Source organism: Ochotona curzoniae, unplaced genomic scaffold (assembly GCF_017591425.1).
Source record: "Ochotona curzoniae isolate NIBS_2020 unplaced genomic scaffold, NIBS_Ocur_1.0 scaffold_4506, whole genome shotgun sequence".
Classification (NCBI taxonomy): domain Eukaryota; kingdom Metazoa; phylum Chordata; class Mammalia; order Lagomorpha; family Ochotonidae; genus Ochotona; species Ochotona curzoniae.
The window spans coordinates 59,174,086-59,183,505 of record NW_024467119.1 but is presented as its reverse complement, the minus strand read 5'-3'; the positions used below and the strand labels follow the sequence as shown (position 1 = coordinate 59,183,505).

The 9,420-nt window shown below is 44.3% G+C and overlaps 1 pseudogene across 1 annotated transcript; it reads right to left on the bottom strand.

Annotated features, from left to right (window-relative positions):
• Nucleotides 1-1,859: 1,859 nt before the first annotated feature.
• On the bottom strand, nucleotides 1,860-4,579 carry LOC121147513 (annotated as a pseudogene). The gene is made up of 2 exons (XR_005882397.1): nucleotides 4,532-4,579; nucleotides 1,860-3,378 (listed from the first exon to the last, which is right to left on the bottom strand). The product of XR_005882397.1 is annotated as a Golgi reassembly-stacking protein 2-like (transcript).
• Nucleotides 4,580-9,420: the final 4,841 nt, after the last annotated feature.

Genomic DNA, 9,420 nt, shown 5'->3' with positions numbered 1-9,420 from the left:
CACTGTACTTTTCATTTGCTTTGCTGTATTCTTCATTTCTGATATATCAGCTTTCATTTGATTCATTTCCAGTGTGACATATTCCTTAAATTCCTTGAATGTCTGCTTTACGTGCTTCTCATTGTTGAGAAGAAGCTGTGTAACAAGTGCTTTGAATTCTGTATCCCCATTTTCTTCATGTCTTCCTCAGTTAACTAGAGGTAGGCAAAGGGTTTTGCTCCTTTACAGGGGAGTCTTCAGTAATATTCATTGTGCCTTTGTCTCTTCTTTTGCTCTTGGTCATTGTACTTCTGGTTATCAGATTCTTCTCCTTGGGGCAGGTTTCTAAGCTCTGTCACCCGCAGGTCTACAGTTTGATTTTACTTACTGCAGTTGGTACATGGCTTTTTGTTTGCAGTCAGTTATGCCACTCCCTCCAGTGAGTTCCAGGTCTGGGTTCTTATGTTAAATTTCCACCGTGGTCTCTGTAGCCCCAGGTCTTGGCTCACCTGTCTGTACTGCCTATGATACTATACTGAGGTTGCACCGTTGTCTGTACAACTTTTCTGCCACTTCTGTTTGGAGCAGGTCCCAGGATTAAGGAGACATCAGGTGTCCTATACAGATTTAGGTTGTTGGTGGTACCTATCTTGCTGGAACCTGTTTGTTATTAGGTCTCACTTTCTTATTATATAATGTTCAAAACAGAGTTTGTTTACAGTCAGCCCTCAAAAAATACTTGTTCAATTAAGGTTAGCTCCTAAACTGAAGTTAAATTTTATAAATTTCTTATTAACTTATTTTCCACACATTTAATAGAGCTTAGAACAATGGAAGCTGGGCAAATGGATTTCTTAAAAAGCAAGAATTCTTCAAACATTTGTTTTTCAACGAATTACTTCTCCTAAAAGTATGCTTTTCAGAAAATTATTTTACTCTTTTCCTTACACAACCAGAGGTGAAATCTTTTATAACAATATTTTCTTGTTCGTATGCAGTAATTTTTTTTTTTGACATGTCAAGAAGCGGAAAATGACTGTCATTTATTGCTGTATTGATGTTTTCCCAGGAGAGCTAAATTATACGTAGCCACAAAGTGCCACATTCTGCTTTAAAACCGTGCGACACTCCCTTTATTTCTCTTTTAAATGTCATTTTATGTTGTATGTATAAAGCAACAGGAGCAGTTACAAAATGTTGTCTGAGTAATTTTGAGAGCTCAAAACAAGGATCTGTAGAGGCTGAATAAAAAGATGTTCAATTGGGCCCGGCGCGGTGGCGCAAGTGGTTAAGGTCCTCGCCTTGCACGCCTGGGATCCCATATGGGCGCCAGTTCTATCCCGGCAGCCCCGCTTCCCTTCCAGCTCCCTGCCTGTGGCCTGGGAAAGCAGTCGAGGACGGCCCAAAGCTTTGGGACCCTGCACCCGCGTGGGAGACCCGGAAGAGCCTCCTGGCTTCGGGCCGTTGCGCACGGAAGATCTTCCTCTCTGTCTCTCTTCTCTGTATATCCGCCTTTCCAATAAAAAAATAATAAAAATAAATCTTAAAAAAAAAAAGATGTTCAATTAATAGTGCACATTGCATAACTTTAACAAACATCTTCAATTGGAAGTTTTGTGTAAACCTTTGTAGCCATGTGACTCTTGGAGACCAAAAGGAAGACAGCGTTTCCTTTTACAGTTTAGTGAAGTGGTCTGTATTCTCTCCAACAATTTACAAAGTACAAGAAATGCTGCATTTGAGGACATTTCATTTTTCAGGAAAGGAACAGGAGGGGACAGGGAACCTAGCGCATACCCAGCCATCAACTTCCCCAAAGATGCACACCCCGGCGGTGGCAGTGGGAGCCTGGCAGCCCACCTGGCTCCCAATGCTTTTTGGTTTAAAATACAAGCACTTCCCCATTTCCCTTCCCGGCCCATGAGCCTCACGCCAAACTGGCAAGACACAAGCCCACGTCCTCTTGCTTATATTTTTCCCCTTAGAATTATTTACAGGACGCCTATAGTTACGGTACAAACTAGTATGAAATTAATGACAGTTTGCATTTCCAGACCCACTCCCGTGGTTAGACAAATCCACCACGCCAACGCCCAAGATCGGTTCCAAGTTAAGGTGACTCGGGGGCAGTTGCCTCTGTGACTGTGGGCACCGGCTTCTCCCGGGCTGGGGCAGAGTCGCTGCCTCTGTCCTCCACAGTACTGGGGGCCAGGCCAGGGGCGGGCGTCACATCCGCAGTGAGCAAGGTGGCAGCGTCTGCCTTGGCAGTAGTCGGGAGGGGGTCAGAAGGCGGGTCACCGACGGGTGGCAGGGAAGACAGCAGCTCCCCAGAGCTGGCTGTGGAAGGACCCTCTGGAACCAAAGGGAAGGACGGGAGGAACTCGGATGGCACGGGCAGAGGTGCGATGCCAGGCAGCTTGTGGGGGAGTCAAGAAAGGAAGAGGTGGCAAACCGGAGTTCGCGAGCTCGGGGAAGCCAACGCCGGGCAGGAGGTGCCGCGCGGGAAGGTTGAGGTTGGGGAGATTGGAGAGATTAGGGAGGTTGGCCAGTCTGGCTGGTAAAGACATCAGATTTGGTAGCGTTGTAGCTGGGTTAGCGGTGGAACAGAAGTAGGGGACCGGTTTACTTGTGGTGGCAATAACGGTACTGTTGGTACACCTGTACTGAGCACGTCATTGATAGCCGGCGAAGTTGAGCTAACAGAAAGTCCCGACAGACCCTGTTCAATTCCTGTGGTTCCGGGCGGTGACAAAGATGGGGGATGAACTGAGGACAGCTGGACCTCCGTAAACCCGTCTTTAAGAGGAGTAATAGGTGTACCAGTCATTTGTCCTGGAAGAGAGATTTTCTTTCCTTCTTCAAATGGATGTGTAGGTATTCGATGCAAATAACCACATCCAATGCCACATCCCAGGCTGCCTTATCCTCCCCAAGCAGAATTCGGGGTGATAATCACTTCGCGACAGTTGTCAGTGTCTGTGTTGTACACATAAAGCTTCAGGGTCTTGGCTTGGTGTGTCTCAATCAGGCTGAACATATCTTCGGACTCATTCATGACTGTATCTGCTCCAATGATGTAGTCGCTGTGAGGCCTAAGACCTGCCAGCGCTGCAGGAGAATTTGATTCGACTTCCAGGACATGCCAAACGTTCTCATTGGCCCCGTCAAAGCTGCAGAAACATGCTTACTCCCAGCAAGCCCTGGCCACCCCACACACTACTGGGCATGACTGAGGTCTCCCGCAGCTCCAGCGTTTTGCTGCTGTAGATTTTTACAGGCTTTTCCGCATTCATTTTCAGTAGATTCTTTAGAGTGTCATTGTTTATTTAATCTTGAGCCATTAATAGAAAAAATAAAATCAAAGAAAGACTCCAGTCCTGCTCTGTGTCCTGGAACTGACTGATATGCAGTAATCTTAAGGACTACTTTTCACCAACACATTAATGTGGAAATCACATTGTAAAAGAAATTGTTATAAAGCATGTTGAAGTATCATAATTTTCATGAGCTCTAAATATGACTGATTAGGACATTTGGCATAACATTATCAACATTATGTTAAAAAGGGAAATTACAAATTCAATAATTCTCAATAGTCATTTTTCAGACTCTAGTAGACTTTTTGTAAGATTTTATTTATTTTTATTGGAAAGATAGATTTATAGAGACAAGGAGAAACAGAGAGAAAGATCTTCAATGTACTGTTTCACTCCCCAAATGTCTGCAATGGTTGTTGCTGAGGGAGTCCAAAACCAGGAGCCTCTTCTATGAGGGTGAAGGGTCCCTAGGCTTTGGGCCATCCTCTATTGCTTTCCCAGGCCATAACCAGGGAGTTGGATGAGAAATGGAGCAGCCGGCATATGAAGCAGTGCTCATATGGGATCCCAGCATGTGCAAGGCCATGACTTTAGCCACTTGCTGCCATGCTGGGCCCTGGATGACATTTTTTAAGGTTATTAAATGTATTTTGAAAGTACTATGCTTTTTATTTATAAATACTCCATTACTTTTTGCATCAGGGATTAACTTTCTTTTGAGACCAAGAAGGTGATATGTTTAGATAGGTTGGAGGATCCATCATTCAGCGATCATGAACCAAATTAGTTCCCTTAATGAAAGATGCCTCCAAGAGCCTGCTAACACAATCATCAAAGCAAGATGTCTGAAGAGGACCCTTGCTGAATCCACCCTAGCTGACACCCTGTCCTTGGGCCTCCCAACCTCTAGAATAGTGACAAACAGCTATTGCTTATAAGCCACAGGGTTTATGTTATTTTGTTATGGAAACCTGATCAGACTGAGACAACGATATTAACGTTTTTCTTATCTAAATGCTTTTCGGTTATATTTTTATATATGACATGTTAAATGACATTCTACTTGAAGGTTGAAATCGAAAGAAATTTCAGAAAAATGATTTCATCCTATATCTCTTTTAAAAACAATATGGGAACTCGGAAATAATTGTCACTTTTCTAGCGTATTTTTCTTGTTTTTTTTTTTTTTTTTTTTTTTTTTTTTGATTAACACAGTCAACAGCCATAAACGCTACCTTCACTAATTCCATGTCTGCCACCACCTTCATTGCAACTGCCACCATGTATCATATCTGGCACCCAGGCATTTAATGAATTAGGAGCTCTTAAAATTCTCATACCTGCTTCGCGAGATAGTCTGGGTTTGTGTGTTCACATTTCACCAAGGAGAACTTTGAAGTTTTTACTATTTCAAATGAATTTCCAGGAATTATGTAAAAAAAAGTTCACATCGAGGTCGGCGGAACTGTTTCATTGGCGGCTGGCAGTGGCGTGTCGGCGCCATGGTCTGAGGGAAGCTTCCGCTGCGGGGGCTGCCGGGGCTGCCGGAGCTGAGGGGCCGAGGGGCCGAGGAGCCCGCGGTGCCCATGGGGCTGCCGGAGCTGAGGGCCTGAGGGGCCGAGGAGCCCACGGTGCCCACGGGGCTGAGGGGCCGCGGTGCTGACGAACCCACGGTGCCCGTGGGCCTGAGGGGCCGAGGAGCCCGCGGTGCCCACGGGGCTGCCGGAGCTGAGGGCCTGAGGGGCCGAGGAGCCCGCGGTGTCCACGGGGCTGAGGGGCCAAGGAGCCCACAGTGCTGCCAGAGCTGAGGGGCCGAGGAGCCCACGGTGCCCACGGTGCCCACGGGGCTGCCGGAGCTGAGGAGCTGAGGAGCTCGCGGTGCGGACGGAGCTGACCGGGCCAACCAGGCTGGAGCCAGAAGCCGGTAAGGTCAGAGCCCGAATTCCTGGGGACATGTGTGGCTTCCAAGGTGTAATGTGTGGGGTCGTCACTCGGCTTTTCTTATCTGTATGATGAAGGGGGCAGTTTGAAGTTTGGTGTGCGCCCTGGCCCCGAGGGCACGTTTTCTGGCGGTCTTTTCATGGGTGGTTTCCTCGGAGCGGTCGGCTTCCGTCTATCTGGGTAGTAGTCTGGTGAATGTGGTGGAAAAGTCTTAGCAGTTTGCTGTGTGAATTCAACTAGAGAAACATTCTGAGGGCTTGGGTTCGTGTCTCCTCCAGAAATTCTTTCAAAATGCTGTGTAGGGTTAGGTTAGTTGCTAAAGAGTTACCTTCAACAAATGAAATTTACCTTGGCACACTGGTCTTTCATAACTCAAACAATGAAATAAATTTCATTATTTTTCTCATGTTATACTTATGAGGTAATTTCAGTAATGGAAGAAATAATGAAGTTGAACTTTATATTAAAGATTATTCTATTGAGGTATTGCATAAATCAAATTCAGATCACACAGGCTGGCTGGCTGTGTTGTTACTGACCCTGGAGACTGGGCTTAGGAAAGATTTTGCCATGGTTAACAAAGATCCAAAAAGGCTTTGCAGTGATGGACCCGGTGCGGTAGCCTGGTGGCTAAAGTTCCAGCCTTGCATGCTCCGGGATCCCAAAAATGGGTACTGGTCACTTCCTGGCTGTTCCATTTCCCATCTAGCTCCCTGCATGTGGCCTGGGAAAGCAGTTGAGGATGACTCACAACTGCTTCATGAGATAGTCTCTGTGTGTGTTTACATTTCACCAAGGGAAATTTTGAAATTTTGACTATCCCAAATAAATTGCCAGAATTTGTGTAAAATAACCAAGTTCACATAGAGGCCGGCGGAAGTGTTTCAATGGCGGACAGCAGTGTCATCACCCTGAGGGGCTGACTGGGCCCATGCGGCTGACGAGGTGCACATGTCCTCTGGCTGCACTCAGGCGGGAGCCAGAATCCAGTAAGGTCAAAGACCCTGCACCTGGGTGGGTGACCTGGCAGCAGCTCCCGGCTCCTGGCTTCGATCGGCTCTGCTTTGGCCATCAGGGCTTCTTGGGGAGTGAACCTGAGGATGGAAGATCTTTCTGCATCTCCTCTCTGTATATCTTACTTTCCAATACAGATAAATAAATCTTTAAAAAAAAAAAGACTATCTGGTGCACCAACGGTTCTTTAAATGAAATATTGGCAAAACATCTGAATGATGGTAAAAATCAATCAGCATCTCTTCCTTGGAGAACCTGCTATGAAATTTCTCTGGGATTTTCTGAACCACCAGGAGGGTTCCCATGGAAAAGATCATTTAAGCCTCCGGGAGACCAATTTACAAAAGTTTTCAAAGGAAACAATAACAGTTACTTGGCATTTTTCTGTTGTTGCATTTTCTGTTCAACTCAGACATGTTGATGAAGATATTTTAGTAGTTTCTTTTTTTCCAGGAAAAACCATGATAAAAGCATTGATTAGTCCTGCAGAAGGCTGTAATTCTCAGTGCCAGCCATTTTCTCAGCTTAAAACAGGTGTTGTGCTGTGCTGTGGGAAAAGAGTGTGGATTTGGCCTCTGCTGCTTTTGTTCCAAGAACTGCTTGGAAAGCAGCCAGGTTAGAATGTAGGTCTGAAAGAAAATGCCTACAACTCTAATGATAAAATTTATGCATGAGCATCTATGGATCACCATATGCTTGGAAATCATTATGTTTTTAATGAATTGGTTCATCTTCCCACTGAGGAGTGGCATCAGCTGCTTACTGAACATCCCTACTCTCTTCTGCCCCCGAATGACCCTTGGGGGGCAGTTTGTGCCGAGAATCATCAGCTCAGATTGGGAAAGCAGATTTGACAGGTCATCACTTCAGAGTTGAGGCAGGGGCAGAGGCTGTAGGGCAGGCTGCATCCTGTGTACCTGAGCATCATTAAGCTTCTGTCTCCTGTGGTCTACCTGCTTTTATTGTTTATTACACTGGAATTGGTAACAGTCATGTTGTTCATAGAAAAAAATACATACAGCAGCAGTGTCTGAATATTTTTAAGTTTATCTTTGAGTTCACTAAGATCTTGGTGGCTTATACCAACCAAGAGCAGAACAAAATGAATGCAACTATCAAACTTACACATAAAGTTTGTGGAAAATGTGTACTTTTGGTAAGACAAATGTTAACACACTTAACCCAAAAAAAAAATCCACAAGGAAAGTATTTTTATAAAAATATAAGCCAGTATTCTTTGGGTTTTAAAAGAATGCCCAACCTAAATAGGTTTTAATGGCATGTCAGTTAAAAATCCAGAGGTAGGGTAGATTTCAAGGTCTGTTTGATCAAGTTTTATTTATACACAGTTTTCTGATTTTCTCTTCCTGAGTTTGTTGGTATGAACCATAGTTTATTTTCTACTCTGGAGTCAAATGGCTGAAGGAGTTTTTTGGTTCCATCTCCCCATAACAAACTGCTAGAGGAAGGGAGAGCTGCTTTTCACCCTACTCTTACCTCCAAATGCTGACTTCACTCTTAATTGCTACACTCCAATTCTTGAAAGCATTCACCTGCATAGGCATCCACTTGTAGGCCAACCTGGGGTTTTGGGTATCAGGCAAGCTGGCTTGGGACATCACTACCCCTGCCTGAAGGTGAGGGAAGTGAGCGTAAGGTTGGTGTTCACGCCTTGCAGGCAAGCACTGGAGAGGAACAGTGCCTGTGAGGGTGCAGATGTGGGTGATGGGCAGCAAAAGCGTTCCTGTGTTTCTAAATGTGAAGGGTTTAGGATAAGAAGCAGGAGGGTTGGAAGAGAGGGGATCAGAGAAGCTGTTCTTTGCAGGCATAGCTTGCTGGGCCAATGTGTCCAATCCCAGCAAAAACATTAAGGTTTTTGAGGTTATTTGGGCGGGGCCAGTGACCCTGTGGGCAGCAGCAAGGCCAGGGGTTCTCTAGAAGTTCAGGAGGCTGTCCTGAACCTCACATCTGTTTATGCATTTGACCACACTCACCCTCAGTGAAACATGACTTTTCCTTTTCCTTTATTCTCTAATCTTCTTTGGTAAAGTGAAAATTTAGCCATTGAGCCATCACATACCTTCAACCACATAAGGAAAATTGTCCTATGAAGTGTAGGTTGTAGAGAAAACCTTGGACATAGAGGTGTCATATGATGACAGACAGCTGGATAAAAATGAATAAAATAAAACAGTTTGGGAAAAGAAACGGTTAACTAATTAGATAAGTATACTGAAAAAGAAAGGAGATTCCAGATTTAAAATATATATGTATATATACATATACAAATTTTTTACTTTGGGAGGAACAGTGACAGAGAGAATCTCTGTGTGCTAGTTCACTTTCTAAATACAATCAGCTGGGGCTGATTCCAGGAGCCAGGAATGTTGTCTGAGTCTCCTTTTGTGGAGGGCATGGACCCAATCAACCCGAGTTGTTTCCAAGGCTTTGCATCTGGAAGGAACCATGGGTGAGGACCCAGAGCCAAGAATCAAATCATTAAACCTTGGTTCTTTGATGTGGGTTGCTGGTGTCTTAGCAGGTACCTTAACTATTAGACCTGCCTATCTCTACATTTTCTTTATGTTAAAAATGTATATAGAAATGAAAATATTTGACTGTATGCTATTCAGATTTTTCTGTTGTACCTTTTAGTTAAACATCTGTAGATAGATCAAAACCATAAGAGGAAAAAATGCTTCAAATTAAGGATGGACATAGCTGCCATTGCATATAAGAAGGCCTGGGATTGAGTTCTGCCTCCAATCTATTGTAAACAATCAGCTTTTCGTCATTGTGGAACTTATTTAGTTGGTATGGTCTTACTAATCAGCCTTAAGGAACCAAATAGAACAAGCTAAATAAGTAATATTCAAAAGGCAAGGTGTGTTGGAGGAAATGTGTATGTATAAATGGGAAAAAGGTACCCTACTCTACTGTTGGAGGAAGTATAGACTAGTGAAGCCACTAAGGAAGTCAATATGGAGTCTGCTCAGGCAACTGAAAATTGATCTACTATATGACCCAGCTATCCCACTTTTGGAAATATAGCCAAAGGAATTGAAATCTGCATATGAAAAAGTGACATGCAATCCTGTATTTATAACAGCACAATCCACAATAGTAAAGATATGGAAACAACCTAGATGCCCATTAAAAGAGGAATGGA